At 43.2% G+C, this 22,290-nt stretch overlaps 1 pseudogene; it reads right to left on the reverse strand.

The window, feature by feature from the left end:
• Positions 1 to 10,037: 10,037 nt before the first annotated feature.
• LOC119318854 lies at positions 10,038 to 13,499 on the reverse strand (annotated as a pseudogene).
• Between the last annotated feature and the right edge of the window lie 8,791 nt (positions 13,500 to 22,290).

Raw genomic sequence — 22,290 nt, forward strand, 5'->3', positions numbered from 1 at the left:
TCCTCCTCCCTCCTCTCCTCCCATCCCCTCATGGTTTCTCCTTCCTCCTCTCCGATGCTCCGGTGAAATCCTCTCCGGCGACCTCCTCCTCCTCTCCGGCGATGTAGGCGAGCGCCTCTCCGGTCACCTCCTCCTCCTCCTCTCCGGCGAACTCCTCTCCGGCAAAAGAACGTACAAGATCCAAAAACGGGAACAAAAAATAATATCGTGCAAAAAAATGAGCAAAAAATGGGCAAAAAAATCGCGATCCAGATCCAAATTCAAAATTCAAAAATAGCAATGGCACACGGTGGGGGTTAGACGGTGCGCCACTACTATTTTCCCGCCTTCAAAATTCAAAAATACTAATGGCGCACTGTGGTCTATACTAATGGCGCACCAGTGGCCTATACTAATGGTGCACCGTGGCCTATACTAATGGCGCACCAGTGGTGGGCCATTAGTATACCAGATACTAATGGCGCACCAATGGTGCGCCATTAGTAAAAAATACTAGTGGCGTGGTACTAGTGGTGCACCAGTAGTGCGCCATTAGTAGGCAAAACTAGTGCGCCACTAGTAGGCCTTTTCCTAGTAGTGTGACCATCAAGAACAAGTACCATCTGCCGATGATTAATGATTTATTTGATCAGCTAGTTGGAGCCAAGGTATTCTCCAAGATCGATCTTCGATCAGGGTATCATCAGTTGAAGATTCATGAACAGGATATACCCAAAACAGCTTTCACCACCAGGTATGGTTTATATGAGTATACCGTCATGTCATTCAGATTGACTAATAATGCCCATGCGTATTTTATGAGCATGATAAGCAAGGTATTTATGGAATATCTGAACAAGTTTGTCGTGGTGTTCATCGATGAAATATTGGTTTTCTCCAAGAGCGAGGAAGAGAATAAGGAACATCTCCGTCTAGTTCTGGAGAAACTCCGAGAACATCAGTTATATGCCAAGTTCAGCAAATGTAAATTTTGGTTGAAGGAATTAGGATTCCTCAGACATGTTATTTCAGGAGAAGGAATAGCAGTCGACCCCACCAAGGTTGAATCGGTCACCAAATGGCAGTCCCCCACCTCAGTCAAGGAGATCCACAGTTTTCTCAGACTTGCGGGATATTATCGAAGATTTATTTCTCCAAGATTGCTAAGCCCATCACAAAGCTGTTGAAGAAGGAAACTAAGTACGTTTGTACCGAGGATTGTGAAGCCAGTTTTCAGGAGCTAAAGAAACGTCTGGTTATAGCCCCAGTGCTCATTTTGCCGGACATACACAAGGATTACCAGGTATATTGTGATGCTTCTCGTCAAGGACTCGAAGGAGTGCTCATGCAGGAAGGAAAAGTTGTAGCTTATACCTCCAAAAAGTATGACCTCACGAGATGAATTATGCCACCCATTATTTGGAGTTAGCAGCTGTAGTGCACGCACTCAAGACCTGGAGACATTTCCTTGTCGGAAACAGTTGTGATGTTTACACGGATCATAAGAACTTGAAGTATATTTTCACGCAGAAGGAGTTAAACCTTAGGCAGAGGAGATGGCTAGAGTTGATCAAGGACTATGACATGAGATTGCATTATCACCCAGGAAAGGCTAATGTTGTAGCAGATGCCTTGAGCCGTAAGAGTTATGTGAATACCCTTACAATAGGACGATTACCCCAGGAATTAGCCAACGATCTCAGAGAACTCCGACTAGAGATAGTACCGAGAGGATATGTCGCCACCCTGGATATTCAGTCCACTTTGACCGAAAGAATCCGTGAAGCCCAGAAGATGGAAATTGCAGAGATAAAGGAAAAGATGAGTAACGGACAGGCTAAAGGTTTTCATGAGGATGAGCACGGAACTTTATGGTTCGAGGATCGTATCTATGTGTCCAATGACCCAGAGGTCCGGAAGTTAATTTTCCAGGAGCCCATGATTCACCGTACTCGATTCACCCAGGCAACACCAAGATGTATCTGGATTTGAAGGAAATTTTCTGGTGGACAGGTATGAAGAAGGATATTGCCGAGTACGTAGCAATAAGCGATGTTTTCTAGCGAGTAAAGGAAGAACATCAAAAGTCGGCAGGGTTACTTCAACCTCTGCCGATACCTGAGTGGAAATGGGAAAAACTTGGAATGGATTTTATCACAGGATTACCCAGGACTCGTTCAGGTTATGACTCTATCTGAGTAGTATTTGATTGCTTGACCAAGGTAGCTCATTTCATTCCCGTGAAGACCACCTATACTAGCGCCAAGTTAGCCAAGATATACATGACCAGGATCGTATGTCTGCATGGAGTTCCGAGATAGAGGAACACAATTTACCTCAAAGTTTTGGAATCAGTTGCATGAAACTTTGGGTACGAGGCTGGAGTTCAGTACAGCTTTTCATCCGCAGACAGATGGACAGACCGAGAGATTCATTCAGATTATGGAGGACATGTTGAGAGCCTGTGTGCTAGACTATGGATCTAGCTGGGATGATAATTTGCCATACGCAGAATTTTCATACAACAACAGCTACTAGACCAGTCTGAAGATGGCCCCTTTCGAAGCTCTATACGGAAGATGGCTCGCGCAAATTTCCTGAAGTTTGTGTATAAAATAGTTTCGGCCATGTTTTATTTTATTTTTTTAAATATATGAGTTTTAGTCAGATTAGTATTTCTACTATAAAATGAGCTAGGATTAATTTTTTTAGTGAATCTTTTTGCCACTGCTTTGTTTTGTCATTTCCTAGCAGTAGGATTAATTTGGGTATTTTTAGATTTTATGAAAATTAGTTTTACATGAAAACAACTATGTTTTAGTTTATTTCACCTTGTTGCTTTTTTCTGTTGTTCTAATTACTTAAAAATTTGTTTCCACCTCGGTTATATTTTATTTCAGATTAGTTTCTGAAGTTTTAGATTGTGAACTTTTATTTACAGAAAAAGAATATGTTTTATTTTATTTTCTTACTAGTCTTGTTTTAGGCATAAAATGAGTTTTATAATAACTTTTAATGTAATTATTTTTGCACAAAGTTTTTATAATGTTTTGCCTGTTGTTAGTTAACAAAGCTTTTGTTTTGGCTATGTTTAAGAAAAATTTTGTAGAAGAAAATTATTTTTGAGAGTGTCTTACTTGTAGTAAAAACCTTCCGTCAACTCTATGACTTCGTTGGTTTAATTGTTGGATTTCTTTGTGTGTATGATTGTGTGTTATTATAATTTACTTACTCTTGTAGTAGAAATTTTATGATGGTATACTTATTTGTGCTATGTTTGACTCGATAGAATTTCCAGAGTGCGAAGCTTGCTATCACGAGTCACTAGCGTTCGAAGACCGTCAGCCAGGCAAGTCATTTGATCATGTTCTACAGTACCTATGATTTGTTGCATTAGAATTATTTCTCCCCGCCATGCATGCAGTAGGAGAATTTTAAGTTATGTTCTTGAGTAGTATCATGTGGTAGGTTGAACCCAATTCCCCTTGTTACCATTGCCCGGGACGATGTAGTTTATTTTGCTATGCTCGTAGACGGGGTTGGTTGAGAGATTCATAAGGGAGATGTCAAAGTCAAGATGATGAAAACCCCATGACTTAAAGATCAAGATGGACTTCAAATTTACTACTGGGTGGAGGACGGTTGACGGGCACCCTGGAGCAACTAGCGGATGGCCGGGGTGCATGGAGAAGCGCCATGACATCTTGCGGAAAGCTTCACCCAGCCACGAAGAGATGGATGGATACCCCTTGACCAGAAGCTTACCTGTGCATCCGCAAGCCATTATGGGCTCTGGCTTGGTCAACCCTAGGCGTGACTCTGGCCGGACGGTGCTACGAGATGTAGAAGAACAGTAGGATTGGATGGGCACTGGCAGTGGCCCAGAGGAACTCTACGAAAGACCCTGTTTCGTTCGTCCCATCTTCAAACACCAGGCAATGTGAGAACGATTCTTACGGGTAAAGTGTACAAGACTCTAGAGAGTAGAAACCTAATCGATTAGCCCTGTCCCCGGTTACGGACAAATGAGCCTCTGGAATTGGAGTATTTCGGAAACCTCAACATCGAACATAATTAATTAATTGATGGTTATTAATGATTTCGGGTATGAGACACTGGTTGGCGGAACCATCTCATTAACAACCAACATTTTGTAGTAATTGCAAGCAAGTCCTTTATTGTGGGGGAAAATTGGCTTTTTCGCAAAAAAAACATAAAACTTAGAGCCCCACAGCCAAATTGCATATAGTGTTAGCATTATTATTGTTGTTTCTCTATGACTTGCCGGCATATTCAAAATGCTGACCTACACGGCTGTAACGTCTCATGTTGCAGAGGAGTTTTCTGGCTAGGAGTGAGGCTACGATCTACGCTCGGTGATTGCCCAATGAAGTCGGATGGACTCGCTTATCGTCTACGCTTCCGCAGCTTTATTTAGTTTATTTCTCATGAGTTGGCCTTCGGCCGAATTTATTATGATGTAATAAAGACTCGATATGAGAATCGTGTAATAAATTCAAGTGTGATTGAACTTTAAATCTTTTCATCAATGTACTGTGTGTGCCAGCATGATCTTGGGATGGTACAGCTACACAGAGACTTGACCGATTTCGGATCGGGTCGATACACTCAAATAAGATATCATTGATGAAGTACCACAACATGAACCTGATGCAGCGATACCTTGTTGTGTAATCAACAAACTCTTGTCCCAACCCTGTCACACTGTCCTGATTGTTCCACAAACTAACGCAAATCCGAAAATAAATTCTAGAGATCAGAAACTCAAGCGCCATAACCAAAAAAATCACAAAAGCAATTCTTAGCAAATCCCTTGACCACATTCAAATTTGGACTTGTCATGTGATTAACTTTGTTTTTTTCTAGGAAACACAGTAGATACAAGAGACTCACATATATGCATGTACACTTATAACCCTATAGAGACACACACCACTGGCACTTCGGCGCATAGGTGTCAACCATGTGGTTTGATCCCTGGTGTGCTAGGGTACAACCATCCTAACCATCCAACCACAAGATGGTTCTCAATATTGGCATAATTATGCGTGGGTTTATACAAACTGGAAAAAAATGCATGCTCTATCTTGGTCTAGTCAAATAGCTCGCTAGCCTAATAATTCTAGATGGAGGGATAACAACGATCCGATCCTACATCCATCTTAAAGAATATCTTTATCCATAAGGTTTCATCTTGACGATGATGATGATATAGAGCATGTGCGTAATCTCAAAAAAAATCTATAGCACGTGACATTTTACCATTAATGTCCTGCTACCAAAGATTTACCATCATGTATAATTTCCTAATTAGCATCCTTATATTAGATTCTAAAAATTTGGGAGCCTGTCTTAAAAATCATCCTTATCCCCGAGGAGTCATCCGGATGATATCATGATTTGACCACGATTTTATATGGCACGTTGTTAATGCTCCAATTGAATTCCTTCCATCTGCGTTATTGGGGAAACCTACTGCTCAAGGCTATAAATAGGAGAGAACAAGACATCCATACCACCACACAAGCTGTTGGCGCCCTCTTGCTCGTCCTCCTACTGGCGCTCACCCAGAGCGACGCCCAGGTGTTGCCGACTCCATGCTGCAACCTCAAATGTTGTGGGTTTAATTGCTGCGGGCCCCCGGTCACAGCCGCGGCGTCCATTTCGCCATTGACCGCCGCTCCGGAAGCAGGACCGGCCAGCCCGGTTTCGCAGCGTGTGCCACGCAAGGTTTTCCCCGGAAACTAGCGATGTTCAGATGCATGTACGTAGTGATGCCCCCTGTGTCATATGATTCCATTGCAAGTGTGCTACCAGCACCTAGCTAGTTTCGCCGTGTGTTACGCATTATTTTTAGCTTGTATTCCTGATTTGTTCTGTTCCATTGAAACAACAATAATATGAGTTTATATCCTGCAGTAGCATTCCAAATTCTGGAGCTATAAAGTGTCTGCAATGATAAACCATGTTGGGCACACAAATAATTCAAACATCCTTCAGAAGAACAGAACACATAATCCTCCAACTAAATCTGCCGAACATGAATCAGCTATAGCTGCTCTAGTCGGATCAATCCCTCATCTCAGCTGCCTTCTTGTCTCCCAGAACAATATTGTTTCCTAAAAAGGAGTCATACATGTTTCCTTTAGGTGGATAAAATTCATGGCCGGTTTAGCAATTGCGCCTACTAAAAATAGCTTAGGATAGGTTTTTACCTCTTCTTCTTGAAAAAAATATGTTTGAATGTGGCCTCAGTGCTCACACAACCACAACACGTTTGAATGTGGTCAATCCTAAGGTTTCCCCTGTGAAGTTTTTGTCGAGGCGTGCATGTGAGGTTATAGATTGTTTTGTCCCTAATGTGGTTTTGCTAATGTGTTGATTTCCAATCCGGATCTACATCGGTACGGAACACAGACGAATCGTGAGCTATTGATTAAGGTTGCATACTAAATACCATTTAAAAATGTTTCATAGATAAACAACATCATTTTCAGATTCTACACATTATTCTAACCAACTTTCATATATAACATGTCAAAATTTAAGTTACAGTTCACAATTTATGGATATTTTAAAAAAGCATTTGAATCTGCCCCCAAAATATAAAGTTATTTTCTAGATGGACTACGGGTTTGTTAAACGAAATATCAAGGAATTTTATGCAAAAAGGAAAATATTTTCTGGATTCACTTAAAACAGGACTGTGGGTTTACCATTTTCATTGCAAAAAGCTATTTTCTTTGCGGGATGATAGCCATGCATGTTTCCTTTAGATGGCCAAAAATTATGGCCGGTTTAGGAACTACGCCTACTAAAAATAGCTTAGGATGGGTTTTTACCTTTTTTATTTGAAAAAATATATATGTTTTTGGTTCCTCAAATTTGTCAAAAAGTATAGATCCGGTCCGTCAAAACAATGTAGAGATAAAACATATAATTTAAAAAAGTTAATCATGTATATAAGAAAGGTGAAAACTATATGAAAATTGTTTTAGATGTATACTAAAAATGTACAATATATGAAAACAATAGTTATCAAAACATATATCTGAAAAAATGGTAATCATTTATTTGAAAAAATGTTAAACATATATTAAAAATGTTTTTGATGTGCAAAAAATGTATAATATGTACAAAAATGTAGACATGTGTTTAAATAATAATAATAAGAAAGAAACAAAGAAAACAGAAAAGGAAAGGAAAACAAGAAAATCGGAGAAAAAAGTGGAAAAAAGAAAAGGGAGACAAGAAAATTTGGAAAAAAATGGAAAGGAACAAAAAAGTTCAGAAAAATGGAGAAACAAATCAGTGAAATCGAGAAAGAAAGAAACAAAATGGTAAACCACAAAGAAAAACAGAACAATAAAGAAAACCGAGAAAGAAACAAATAAACTGAAGTAAAACAAAGAAAAAAAGTTGAAACAGTGAAAACCGATGCAAAAGCAGTGAAAAACAGCCAGAAAACAAAAGCAAAGAAAAACAGTAAGGGTGCGTTTGGAAGCCAAAGTATTTTTGTGGTTTTATAGGAATACTGTGGTTTCTGAAAAAACTTTGGTATTCAATACTTTGAGTCGTTTGGATGAAAAAAATATTGCAGTTCAACAAACCATGGTATCTCTAAAACTGTGGTATTTTTGTTATATATAAAAAAGAGGCCCTGACCTCTTTTTTTAAAACTGAGCAAGCGTTGGCTGCTTGGTCTCTCTTGTGTCCAACTTCTGTCCATCAACGCATGTGATGCATAAATCGATAGCTAGCCCATCGATACATCCGGCTAGAGGCGAACGTACACGTACACGAGCTGAAAACGTCGACCTTCAGTGCATGTGTTAACTACCTCAGTCTTTGATTGATTACAAGAGATAACTCTACTACAAATCTTAGCATTTAGGAGAACATGCTCGTGCAAGGCTCAATGCATATGGTGGCTATTAGTACAAGCTGATCCCTGAGTGTAGCTGAATATGCATGCAGCAACGTAACAGTCGATGCAAACCCAAAGAAAACTGAAAAAAACTGCCACTTGCAAAACACCTCGGCAGTTTTATCAAAATTGAGAAAAACTATGCTTTTTAGAAACTGAAGTATTTATTGCCCATGTATTGTAATACTTAGGTTTTGAAATACCATGGTTTTGAGAAAACGTTGTTGCCAAACTAGGCCTAAGGAAAAAAAACAGAGAAACCGGGAAAACCAGTAAAAAGAAACCAAAGCAGGAAAAAAATTGAAACAAAACAACAGCGACCAAACGAAACACATGACTGAGAAAACAGCAGTGCCCGAACAACATACTTAGCCGACCCATACGCGTGGGCGTTGTGGGCGAGGGGAGCTACCATCTCGCTATAAGTAAGATATAGCTTCCGCGGAATTTTCTTACTAAACACTAGTATTCCTCTCGACGCGTTGTGACCCTATTCATTGTCCAATAGGCTTTGTAAATAATTATTCTGGTTATAAAAGCATACGGGGAAATAGAGGATGCTCCATCATCTCAATAAAAGTGCTCATATGGCAGGAGCATATGCTCCCATGTGCCAAAGTGAATTTTTGAAATCTTCTTCTTCTTTTATTAAGTAGAGGGAATCTACTGTTATCACCCTTTGCATGCATGAATTCTCTTGTGGATAGAGTCGGTCGCATCATCAGACTAAAATGGGCACATGCCCAAAATATTCATAACGAAATTTGAATGGTAGAATACCAAAGTACTCCCTCCGTTTTTATTTACTCAGCATATTAGATTTGACTGAAGTCAAACTTCATAAAGTTTGACCAAGTTTATAAAAAAAATCCCTCCATTTTTATTTAGTCTGCATATTAGGTTTGACTGAAGTCAAACTTTGTAAAGTTTGACCAAGTTTATAGAAAAAAATATAAACATTTACCATAAAAAATCTATATGATATGAAAGTACATTCAATAATGAATCTAATGGTATTGATTTGTTATTGTATATGTTAATATTTTGTTTATAAACTTGGTTAAAATTTACAAAGCTTGACTTTGACCAAACCTAATACGCGGACTAAATAAAAACGGAGGGAGTATAAACTTTTACTATAACAAATCAATATGATGTGAAAGTACATTCAATAATGAATCTAATGGTATTGATTTGTTATTGTATATGCTAATATTTTTTGGCTGTTTTTTCCTTACTGTTTTTCTTTGCTCGATACTATTATTGAACACTGGCATTTGATTTGTTTATAAACTTTGTCAAAGTTATTAGCTTTGGTCTGCGTATTATCTTTGTTCAACCCAGCTCGAAACTTCAATTGAACACTGGCACTTGCTTAATTTTGCCTGGTATGAAGTTAGATACTGAACTATGGCAGGATATTTGCACAGTTCTGCGGTATTGAGTCTATGAGATTTTGCAAATGGTGCGATATGGCTTCAATCTGAATGTCCCTCCATATCCGTGAGAGTATGGAATCTCTAGCTGGGAACACTACTAGAATCACACCTTACACCGAGTGCCAGAAAAACTCGGCAAAGGGCCTAAAACACTCGGCAATGTCTTTGCCGAGAATTTTTCTCAGCAAAGGCCACCCGATGTACACCTCTCAGGCAAACAGGACTTTGCTGATATCCAAACGTCAGGCACTCGGCAAAGAGTTTGCCCAGTGCCAAACAGTATGTCGGCAAAATAAAATGACTCACAGACGATAGACAGAGAAGGCGGTTGCCACGTGGCCCATCTTTTTTGCTGATAGCTACTCTCGGCAAAGGTAATGAATAACAAACAGCCACGTGTTCACCACCTAACAGGTGGGCCCACGTCCTGCACGGAGCGGATGCTTTGTCGAGAACCCCTCTCGGCAAAGATAACGAGTAGCAAACAGCCACATGTTCACCACCTGACGGGTGGGTCCCACGTCCTACGTCGAGCGGATGCTTTGACGAGAGCTCCTCTCGGCAAAGCTAACAAATAGCAAACAGCCACGTGTCCACCACCTGACTGGCGGGTCCCACTACCTACGCCGAGCATCAACTTCGAAGATTATACAATTTTCACTTTACCGCTATTTAAAAAAATGTAGTCAATGTTAGAAAAGTTTGACTGCGCCATTCTACAAAGTATATTCTTTCACTATGGCGAATATATGGCTGAATTTTAGTGGGAACTGCAGAATCCTCAAGCAGGATTTTCATGGGAAAAACCCCAGCTTTCCTCTGGTTCTGTCATCCTTTGGATTCCTGAGTGTGTGGGCATGATTCATAACAAGAGCAACCTTATGTACTCCTCAAGGACGGGGAGCGTCTACCCTCACCATCCTCGCGAGGTTCAGCGAGATCTGGGTCAAGCTGGGCGGCAATGCCCGCCTGGAGAAGCACTCCCTGTTGAGCTCCTCCCACTCCCTCTCGATCAGCACTAACATGTGCCCCTCTGCGTCGCCACGGGGGTTCTCTTTCAGGTACAACTCCTTGTATGATCCGTCCAGGCCATCTTGCGCTTCGTCCTGCATGGTACAAGAATGCTGATCATGTTATGGTATCTTAAATGAGTGCCGCTAAGATTCATATGAAATTCTAGGTTTCTAATTAAGCAAGGGGGGAATTTCAGCAGTTGGTATCTGACCTTGGCACTGCCCATGTCATCCCAAAGTCTCAAGATCTTTGACGGGCAGGAGATTATCGGAGGGATGCGGCCGGCCGTGAGGTTTGTAGCATATAGCGAAAAGTTTGACTGCGCCATTCTTCAAAGTATATTCTTTCACTATGGCGAATATATGACCTCCTGTAGTGACCACGCCGTTCGATAGGTAGTCATCTAGGAAAGGAACCTGATTAGCAGACAACCATTTCGCCTCAACCAAAAATGCATCAAAAAGCATGCATGGCTCACTGCAAAAAAAAAAAGCACTATTGTCAGTTGATTATTATTTTCGTATTTTCATATATTTTTAAATGAAGTTAAATATTCTCAAATATTATACTCCCTCTGTTCCTAAATATTTGTCTTTTTAGAGATTTCAAATGGACTACCACATACGGATGTATATAGACATATTTTAGAGTGTAGATTCACTCATTTTGCTCCGTATATAGTCACTTATTGAAATCTCTAGAAAGACAAATATTTAGGAACAGAGGGAGTATATTGGATAGGTACATATGTTGCTCGACCTACAAACAATTTAGTTCGTTATCTAGGAAAATCAAGAAATCTAAAAGACTAAAAATATTCTAACAAACATACATCTTTTTTGAGATGATCAATAGGGTTCAACCCATGTTCTCTTTCAGCCATAACTGCAATGTCATTTGTGATTGTATAAAGAGCACTGTAGCATGATCTCATGTAGCTTGGAAGTGATGCAGCAGCTGCAAGATCCCACCTGCAAGAACTGCATATTGTGACATGGAAGTTAAGTTATACCACTCTTTATCCATATCAAGTATAAGTGGGCTCCGTCAATATATGACAGTTACTTTCTATCATAAACAGCAAGATGAATTGATAGTAGCCAAAAAGGAAAAGCCTACATTTTGATTGCCTCGGTGAAGCGAGAAAGCTCCTCTTGTGTTGCAACAACATCAAAGATGTCATCCACAATACTGACAATTGCGATGATTTTGGTGATCTCAATCCGGTATCTGGAGGATAGTCATGGGAAACATGTACCATTTAAGAATTTGGTCACGCGTAGCTGGTATTTCTTGAGCCAATCCCAGGCCCATCCACCATCTGTCACAATGACATTTAGAAGTCAAAAGAGAAATTTCTCAATACCCTCAAAGATAGGTATAAAATGGAGAATGTTATCCATTGTGAAGACGACAAATCAACTTGGAAGACAGATTAGGTACTAATTTTCAACTCAGTAGTCTTTGTGATGGACCTGAGAACAAGCAAATGCTCTGGCCAGATTCCTCTTTGGGACTTGCAAATAAAACATATAGTTTGCAAGGAATAAACTTATATATGTACCTCTTAACCTCTTGCATTTCCATCTGATGCTGCAACTTGTTAAGCTGGAAGTCTGCAAGTGCCAGCTCCTCCATTGCAGTGTTCCGAGTGGGCAAGCTCTGGAGATAGCTCAGGTGGTGTCTAGCCTTGTACTGCGTTAGGCTCACATGGTAGGGATGATCCAGTGAATGCCTCACATATCTTGCAAGGTTTAGGTCCAAGTGTTTAATTGCAGAAGTGAGGTGTTTTCTTGAGAAGTCATTTGCCTTGTATAGTGATGCTTCTCCCATGTTCAAGTGTGATATGTCCTGCAAGCTGAGCAACCCTCTGATGTCTTTGGTATGATCAAGGTTGAAGTCATCGTTTTCGTTGACAAACTTTTGAAGAACCTCATCTACCACATCAAGGATAAAGGTTTTTAGGAAGGTAAACTGTGATTGCAATAACAAGTTAAAGGGAAACAAGGCAAAAATAAATGTAATTCCACATGTAGATTAGTCACAACTCGCAACTAGCTAGAACAATTTCTGAACACTAACAAAAAAAAACTACTGTCCTGCATGACAAAGTCATTACCAACGTATCAAAAGCCCTCGAGAAGGTGGCAAATCCTCACAGTTCCCACATCCTCTAGATCAGTCATTGCTCTAGACAAGGTCAGTCACTACACACCACCACAGGAGAGTGCCAACAAGCCAAGATTTAAGGCGTGACAGCCATTGCCGAGAAGAAACATGCCCCACATGGCACAGTTTTTATTGTTCTATATGTAGTAAATTATGATTATAAACTATGGCATAAATCTTGTGCTGAACTTGAAGACCATGAACAATAGAAAATGACTTGCGCCTGTGCACACCTTAAACAAAATACATATATGATAAGCGTAATAACCTGCTGAAATATCACATCCAGCTTCTCTCAGTAGCCTGAAGGAAATTGTTGCATCCAGTAGATCATCACTGTGAACAAGATTAGCATACATCCATGCCATCGTCAACCTCATCTTGGAAATAGTGGCCGATGCAGAGGCGCTTGAGGTGATCAATGTCGGTCATCACCTTCCTCTTTTCCTTATGGTTTTGATGCAGCATTCCCTTAACACTCTTCAGACCCTCCTGTTGTTCCATGGAGACAAAATTTTATTTAAAACGCAAAAATGGGAGATATGGGAATTATAAGAAGCCTGTATGTTTCACTTTGCGAGGCTAATTCTTCTATTCATCAAAGGAAAAAGAACAGCCTACTTTCCTATCTTCTCTAAGGCCTATCAAATCATAAGACATGGTGCGATTATACTATATAGGAGCACTCCATAAAGGATAAAGCGATAGACCATACATGTCTGCAAACATCTATAGCTAATACTTCACCCTTCGACCGAGATCCATTTGCATCTCCAACTATTAAATAATAAAATAAGGTATTGCATCGCATAGATGAGATACAATTGATCACCTCTAGCTCATCACCAAGACAAACGAGTTAACTATCTTTTAACCCGTAGTGGAACAAATGCAATTCTAAGTTCTTTTTTCTTTTACTTCATCTTTTTTTTGACGGTGCTACGGCGGGCTTACGCCGGCCTAAACCATTTTCATTATAATAAGAGGGACTGAGATACAACACAACGGCTACAGGAAGTAGCACCCAACACACATAAGAAGGAATAAGGAACAACAGAGAAGAACCAGAAACAAGCTATGACAATTAGCCAACACCAAGAACTTAGCACCCAACACCATTAAGCAGACCGAGAAGAAACGGGAAACTAGCATTGTTGGATCAGTCGAAGGGAGAATCAACACCGAGTAGACGTAGAGAAGAAGTTTCTTGCTGCACTGCGATCACTCTGCACCTTGAAGAGCTAGGAGAGTCGCCACCACCACCACCAGACACTCCACATCCCCAGCCTAACCAATCGTGCTCGAGCCAAGACTAGAAACGACCAACAACGGATCAATGGCTCCAAGACTGCGTCCCCAAGGGGTAACGACATCAAGGACATCATCGTAGTCCGATCCAACAGTGGATCTTAGGCTTTCGCCCGGAGCACATTGTAAGGATGAGCTGCGGGAGCTTCACAATGACTCCTCCAAGAAGGAAAAAATGGCGCCCAAAGGCGTCACCGTCATCACTGTCGACACAAGGCCGACACCAGGCTTTCGCCTAAAGCATCGCACCTCTAACCTCGCCGCTTACGCCGGCCGCCCAGTCTGGCAAAGCAAAGAGCACGAGACCTTACCACCTCCTACAACTCGTCGACGAGCGTCCCCGCCGGAGCAAGCAAAAAGGTACCTCTGGTGACGCCACCGCTCACCGCGAGCACCAGCGTTGACCAGAGCGGAGATCCAGCCATGCCATATCCTGACCATCTCACCTCGACCACCACCAGCCAGATCCATCCCCGCCGCCAAGCTCGCCTTGCCCGGACCACCAACGCGAGCCACAGGGCGACGCCGGCACGCGCCCTAGGCAGCACCACCGGAGCACGGGCGGCCAGCACCGCGCCCCCATGGCCGAGGAGAGCCCCCAGCGCAGCCACGAACTCGCGCAGGGCGCCGCACCTTGAGGGTTCCAGATCTGACCATGCAGCCCGCCACAGGGCAACAACCGCCGAGCGGCACGGCCACCGACGCCCTCTGTCGCGCGGCCTGTCATGCCCACATCTAGATCGAGCAGCGGGAATTGGGGGATCGAGAAGCTGGGGTTCAACACAGAGAAAGCGTGTGGGTATCAGACGGGAATATGTTGTATTATTGTAAAGTGTTTGTTGATAGAATTCATCAGAATGGCATAGCCTTACAAACAAAGAGGAGCTGGCTATATAGCGCAGCGACACTTAAACGGAACAGTAACAACAAGTGAAACGGTACAGTGGGGACGGTGAGCTACGCGAGCCATCGGATCTTGAGTCTTGGGGCGATTGCAGCCTTTGGATAATTGAAGAAAACCCACACTTGAGACTCATGACAGATAGGCCTGACAATACCCCCTCGTGAAGGCGAACTTGTCCTCAAGGAGTTGGACGATTGAACCAACCTTGTACCGTGCTCTTGAAGAAAGCTGGGAATGTCTTTTTGATAAAATCAGCGTCTTCCTAGGAAGCGTCTTCAGGTGGCAGGTTTTCCCATTGGACGAGGCACTGCACCACCGGCAGGTTATTACGTGGAATCTGTCTGGTTTCCAGCACCAGCACTGGTTCAGTCCGCACTTGGCCATCAAGGCCAATGAGTGGGAGATCAGTGCAGGGAACTGCCTTGGGGCCCAGATACTTTTTCAGTTGGCTGACATGGAAAACTGGGTGAATACCCACATTGTCAGGCAACAGTAACTTGTAAGCAACGTGTCCAATTCTTGCCACAACACGAAAGGGGCCGTAGTACTTGCTCTGAAGCTTAATGTGAGTGCGGATGCCGAAAGCATTGAGCCTATACGGCTGCATCTTCAGATAAACCATATCTCCCTCCTGGAGCACTCGTTCAGTTCTCTTCAGGTTGGCATACTTTCTCATGTGAGCTTGTGCAGCTGCTAAGTTGGCTTTCAGATGCTGCCACATGTTGTTTCTTGCTTGAAAGAATTTTGTAGCTTCATGGGTAGTGCCAGAGGAGTTGAACAGCTGAGGAATATCAGGAGCTTTATAGCCATACAGTGCTTCAAAAGGGGTTTTCTTGAGGGAAGAGTGGAAGGAGGTATTGTACCAATACTCGGCCATGGACAAATGTTGAGCCCATTTCTTTGGTTCAGTGGAAGATAGGCATCTCAGATAGCTTTCAATGCATTGATTAACCCCCTCGATCCGTCCATCAGATTGTGGGTGGTATGCAGAGTTGTATCTGAGTTCAGTCCCCATAGCAGAGAGTATATCCTGCCATAGTTTGCTTGTAAAAAATTTATCCATGTCAGACACTATGGCCAAAGGTGGTTCATGCAGCTTCAGAACATTATCGATGAATGCTTTGGCTACAGATTGCACTGTATACGGGTGGGAGAGAGGAATGAAGTGTGCAAACTTAGATAGTCTGTCCACCACCACAAATATGATCTCATAACCATTTGATTTGGGGAGGCCTTCAACAAAGTCCATGCTGACATGAGTCCAAACCATGTCAGGTATGTGCAGGGGATCAAGAAAACCAGGGTAGGGGCAGTGCTCTCCTTTGTTCTTCTGGCAAATGGGGCAGAGCTGGATGAAAGTATCCATGTCCTTCTTCATGCCTGGTGAAAGAACGTGGATGTCGCCTAGAGGGGGGTGAATAGGCGTTTTAAAATAATTACGATTTAGGCTTGAACAAATGCGGAATAAACCTAGCGGTTAATTTGTCAAGCACAAAACCTAAAACAACTAGGCTCACCTATGTGCACCAACAACTTATGCTAAGCAAGATAAGCAACTATGCGATGGCAAGATATATGACAAGAAACAATACGGCTATCACAAAGTAAAGTGCATAAGTAAAGAGCTCGGGTAAGAGATAACCGAGGCACGCGGAGACGATGATGTATCCCGAAGTTCACACCCTTGCGGATGCTAATCTCCGTTTGGAGCGGTGTGGAGGCACAATGCTCCCCAAGAAGCCACTAGGGCCACCGTAATCTCCTCACGCCCTCACACAATGCAAGATGTCGTGATTAAGGGACCCTTGAGGGCGGTCACCGAACCCGTACAAATGGCAACCCTTGGGGGCGGTCACCGAACCCGTACACTTTGGCAACCCTTGGGGGCGGTCACCGGTACCCGTCAAATTGCTCGGGGCGATCTCCACAACCTAATTGGAGACCCCGATGCTTGCCCGGAGCTTTACACCACAATGATTGAGCTCCGAACAACACCAACCGTCTAGGGCGCCAAGGCACCCAAGAGGAACAAGCTCTAGGGTGCCCAAACACCCAAGAGTAATAAGCTTCTCAAACTTCACTTCCACATATCACCGTGGAGAACTCAAACCGATGCACCAAATGCAATGGCAAGGGCACACGGAGTGCCCAAGTCCTTCTCTCTCAAATCCCACCGGAGCAACTAATGCTAGGGAGGAAAATGAGAGGAAGAACAAGAAGGAGAACACCAAGAACTCCAAGATCTAGATCCAAGGGGTTCCCCTCACATAGAGGAGAAAGTGATTGGTGGAAATGTGGATCTAGATCTCCTCTCTCTTTTCCCTCAAAAACTAGCAAGAATCCATGGAGGGATTGAGAGTTAGCAAGCTCAAAGAAGGTCAACAATGGGGGCAAAAACGAGCTCAAGAGATTAGGTTCAATGGGGAAGAATACCCCCTTTTATAGGAGGGGGAAAATCCAACCGTTATGTGCTCAGCCCGCACACGAGCGGTACTACCGCTCGTGGTCCCGGTACAACCAGGACTCACAGTATACGTGCAGAACCCTACCAGGCGGTACAACCGGGCGACCAGGCGGTAGCACCGGTTGAGAAGAACAACCGAACCAACCGCCCAGCCACCGCTCAACCACCGCATAGGAACAGAAGGGAGTCACCCCTGAGTGCGGTAGTCGAGCGGTACCGGGCCGGTGCAACCGCATGGCCTTGAGCGCTCGGGCGGCTAAGTCCTGAGCGGTCGAACCGCTCCGGACACCGATGGTACCGGTACGACCGGACCAACCGGGCCACCACCGCCCGAGTACCGCATCAAAACAGAGCCCTGACCGGTACTTGGGCGGTGCCTGGCCGGAACAACCGCCCAAGTCTTTGCTGAGCAAGTTGGCGGTACCACCGCCCGGAAGCAGCGGTACAACGGCTGAGAGCTCCAAGCGGTACTACCGATGTGGCACGCGGTACTACCGCTGGGACCAGACAAAAACCACTCTCAAGAAAACCAGAACTGCCATAACTTCTGCATATGAGCTCCGAATTGAGCAAACTCAAGCTTGTTGGAAACAAGACGACGAGTAGCATCAAAACTGCGACTGGATATAGTAAGAAGAGGCAGGGGAGGTATGCCAACAAATAGAGGAGTGAAACCTCCAACCGAGAAGAACCGGCAAAACCTCCAACATCGAAAACATCATAGAAGATGCATGTGAACTTCGTTTTCAATGAACTCGAGCTTGTCATCAAGATGACCATAAGCTCTAAGACTCACAAAGAGAACCAAACAAGAACCAAGAAAGATGATGCAAGGATGCAATGGTTTGAGCTCTCTACGAACGATACGATCAAGCTACTCATCGAGAGCCCCCTTGATAGTACGGCAATCGATCCTATAACCCGGTCTCCCAACTACCATCATGAGACCGGTAAAATAGAAAACCTATCAAGGGCAAACCTTTGCCTTGCACATGGTCCACTTGAGCTAAATGATGACAATCTTGACTCCCTCAAGTTGGACCACCTTTCTTGATTATGTTGACTCGATGAAGACTAGTTGATTGCTCCCCCATACTCCACTATGGGTGAGCCACTCTTCCGCACATCTTCACAAGTCCATTATCACCACAAAGGACGGCAAGCTTCAAGCATTTGATCTCTTCGTGATGCTCCACTTGAACTTGCACACCGCAACCTAACCCCACAAAGAACTCTCACGAAGACCATGGGTTAGTACACAAAGCATAATTGACAATTCTTACCATACCATGGGATCACTTGATCCCTCTCGGTACATCTTCTGCGCTTTGTGAGTTGATCAACTTGATTCACTCTTGACTTAGTCTTGATCATCCTTGAACCTTTCCAATTCTCTTCATTTGAATGATGTCTTGAAGGTAGACATGAATGATCACAATCTTCTTCTTCAAGACATGCTTGCAATAAGCTCAACTCTCACATGACCAATCTTTGGATAATTCCTTGAATAACACCTTGGTCGACACAAACTCTCCTTGAAACCAACACATGTACTCCAAGAAAAGCCTATGGACAAAACTTTCAAATATAACTCAAGGCAACCATTAGTCCATAGAGATTGTCATCAATTACCAAAACCAAACATGGGGGCATCGCATGTTCTTTCACCTGGCCAGTAAAAGACTTTCTTAAGTCTTTGATATGAAGCTTTTTGTCCTGAGTGGCCACCCACAGCAGAAGAGTGAAGTGCTTGGAGTAATCTGTTCCTGAGTGTCAAATCCTTTCCCACATATATTTTTCCTTTATGTCTGATGATCCCATCATGCAATGTATTCTGGTTTGCAGAGTGAGTTTGTGAGATGAGTAGTTGCTCCAACAGTTTCTGACAGTGAGGGTCTTGATGATAGGATTGTTCCACTTCATGGATCCACTCTGGTGTGGCCATGGAGATAGCCATACACATCTGTTTCCTGGACAGGGCATCAACTACTATGTTCTCTTTGCCCTTCTTATACTCCAGCTGGAAATTAAATTCCAACAAGGTTAACATCAACTTGCGTTGGATGCTGGTAGCAACTCTTTGATCAGTCATGAACTGCAGACTCTGGTGGTCAGTCCTAATAATCAGATCATTGCCCAAGAAGTAGTGTCTCCATCTTTTCAGGGCTTCAATAATTGTCAGGGTCTCCTTCTCATACGTGGACAAGGCTGCATTTTTGGGACCCAATGTGGAGCTATAATAAGCAATAGGCCTTCCCTACTGCATCATAACTGCCCCCAGTCCTGTGCCCGATGCATCAGTTTCTAGAATGAAAGGGGAAGAGAAATCTGGGAGAGCAAGAACAGGGGCAGACACCAATGCTTGCTTGAGTGCTTGAAAAGCTCTTGTTTGATCAACAGTCCACGAGAAGCTGTCTTTCTTCAACACATCATGCAGAGGCCGAGCAATAGCTCCAAAATTGTGGACAAATCTTCTGTAATAGCCACACAGTCCGAGAAATTCTCTGAGCTGGGTAGGGGTTGTGGGAGTTGGCCAATCAGCCACGGCAGCAACCTTAGAGTTATCTGTGGAAACTCCTGCTCCAGAAATGGTGTGACCCAGATAGGAGACTTGATCAACCCCAAAAACACATTTGTTCATGTTGGCATGTAGTTGGTGTTGTTTCAAGATCTCCAATACTATTTTGAGGTGTTCTCTATGTTCTTCAGGTGTTTTACTGAAAATCAATATGTCATCAAAGAATACTAGCACGAACTTTCTCAAATAAGGGCCAAAAATGCCGTTCATTAATGCCTGGAAGGTACCAGGAGCATTAGTGAGACCAAATGGCATAACTAGGAACTCATAATGTCCAAAATATGTCCTGAATGCAGTTTTGGGTATATCTTGTTCATTCATTCGAATTTGATGATACCCTGACTTCAAATCTAGCTTAGAGAAAATTCTGGCTCCATGGAGTTCATCTAGCAAATCTTCAATAACTGGTATAGGGAACTTGTTTTTAATTGTGGAGGCATTGAGCTTTCTGTAATCTATGCAGAGTCTCCAAGATCCATCTTTCTTCATGACTAGGATTGTTGGGGAAGAGTAGGGGCTGTGGCTTTCTTGAATATTTTTTGATTGCAGGAGCTTATGCACCTGCTTCTCCATTTCATTTCTCTGCATGTGGGGCACCCTGTAGGGTCTGATGTTTGGTGGTTTAGACTCAGGTTTGAGGGGTATCTCATGATCCACATTTCTGACAGGAGGCAGTCCCTCTGGTTCTTTAAAAACTTCAGGGAAAGATGAAATTAAGCTCTCAATTTCTGGAGGAGTTGGTTGCTCTGTGTTGTCCAGAATTGGTGCCTCCTCAGCCAACTGTATGACAAACCCAGGAGCACCATTTAACAGTAATTTGTTTAGTTCCAAAGCATCTATCTCATATATAGCGGATAAGGTTTCACAAGCAGGTATAGTTACTGACGATTGCTTATTATGGTTAACAATGATTTGTCTAGGATCATAATTGAAGGCCACCGGGCTGTGCTTTGCCATCCAATCTGAACCTAAAGCAATATCATGCCCAGGCAAATCTAGTATTCTGAATTGTTGGTGAAACTGAGCAGAACCAACAGTGAAAGTGGTCTCAGGTATGTATGATCCTGACGAAAATTTGCCCCCACCAGCTACTGTGACAGCTCTGCTTTTGTCTTTCAGAATGTTGCAAGAGGTTTGCAGTGCAAACTGTAGGTTCATGAATGTTGAATTACTGCCCGAATCAACTAAAGCTACTGCCTGTTTGCCCCCAATAGAGACTAGTATAGAGATTGTGTTAACACTGTCAGCCTGCATGGCCTGCAAGGAGATCCTCATGCACTGTTCCTCCCCATTAGGTTGTTCCTGTTGATCAGGTTCTTCAATTTCTTCTTGCTCCTCATTGTGATCTGTGGGTTGTTCTCCAGTGAGCATATGAATAGAAGGTGCTTGTTTACACTTGTGACCATGAACCCAATGATCACCACAACGCCAGCATTTGCCCGGTTCCCTTGGGCGCTGTGTAGTTGACGGTGTACGATATTCAGTAGTTCATTCCTGACTGGTGGTTGCTTGTTTGGAGAAGACAGTAGAGGGTTTGGAAGAAGAGCTATATTACTGAAACTATTTCTTCAGTGGAGCGCCTTGTTCCAAGTCGATGGCCAGCCAATAAGCATCGATGAGAGTGACAGGCCGCAGAGGACGTAACTGGTATTTCAATTGAGACCTGAGGCCATTGACATAGCAGCGCACAAACCAACTCTCAGAGATAGCAGAATTTTCAACCTGAATTTCTGCCATGAGTTCTTCGAATTGTTCAGTATACTCACCCACAGTGGAAGCGTTCTGCTTTAGAGAGGTGAAGCGTTCTGTAAGATCATAAGAGCTTGAAGCTGAAAAACGTTGCAGGATAGCAGCACACAATTGATCCCATGAGGGTTTCTTCTTTAAGATGCCTGAGCGACGTAACCACACATCTGCCTTGCCAATGATGTGAAGTTGAGCTAAATTGACCTTGTATTCAGTTGGTGTACCAGCCATTTGAAAGAATTTTTCACATTGTCTAATCCAACCGCCAGGATTTGTTCCATCAAACTGAGGAAAATCCAAACTAGGGCCCTTAGTGATAGATTTGAGGAATTGTGTACACATCTCTTGTTCATACTGACGGTAGTAGTCCTCCCAGTGTGTTCGTACCCCAGGTGGCTGGAAATTGTGAAAGGCCGGAGTATGTGCAGTACGGTAAGCCGCAAAGGAGTGACATTACCTACTGGTGACTCTGGTCTTGTGGTTTCGGGAAAACCTGGCGGCGCCGATCTGTTGGTAACTCTGAGAGGAGGTAAATTGGGGGGTATCTGGAGTGACATGTGCTTAGTCCTCTCCTGTTCTACTGCCAGTCTTTGACGCAATTCCTCGGTGAGGGGTCTGGAGTGATCGGCTGCTGGAGCTTGTTCAGGCTAGAGAGGAGGAACAATATTTGCTGCTTGCTGTTGTGGGGGAGGTTGAACAGGGGAGGGTGCACTGTTGGGGCTAAAGCTTTTAAGCACATCT

The sequence above is a fragment of the Triticum dicoccoides genome, chromosome 6A (genome assembly GCF_002162155.2).
Source record: "Triticum dicoccoides isolate Atlit2015 ecotype Zavitan chromosome 6A, WEW_v2.0, whole genome shotgun sequence".
NCBI classification, from domain to species: domain Eukaryota; kingdom Viridiplantae; phylum Streptophyta; class Magnoliopsida; order Poales; family Poaceae; genus Triticum; species Triticum dicoccoides.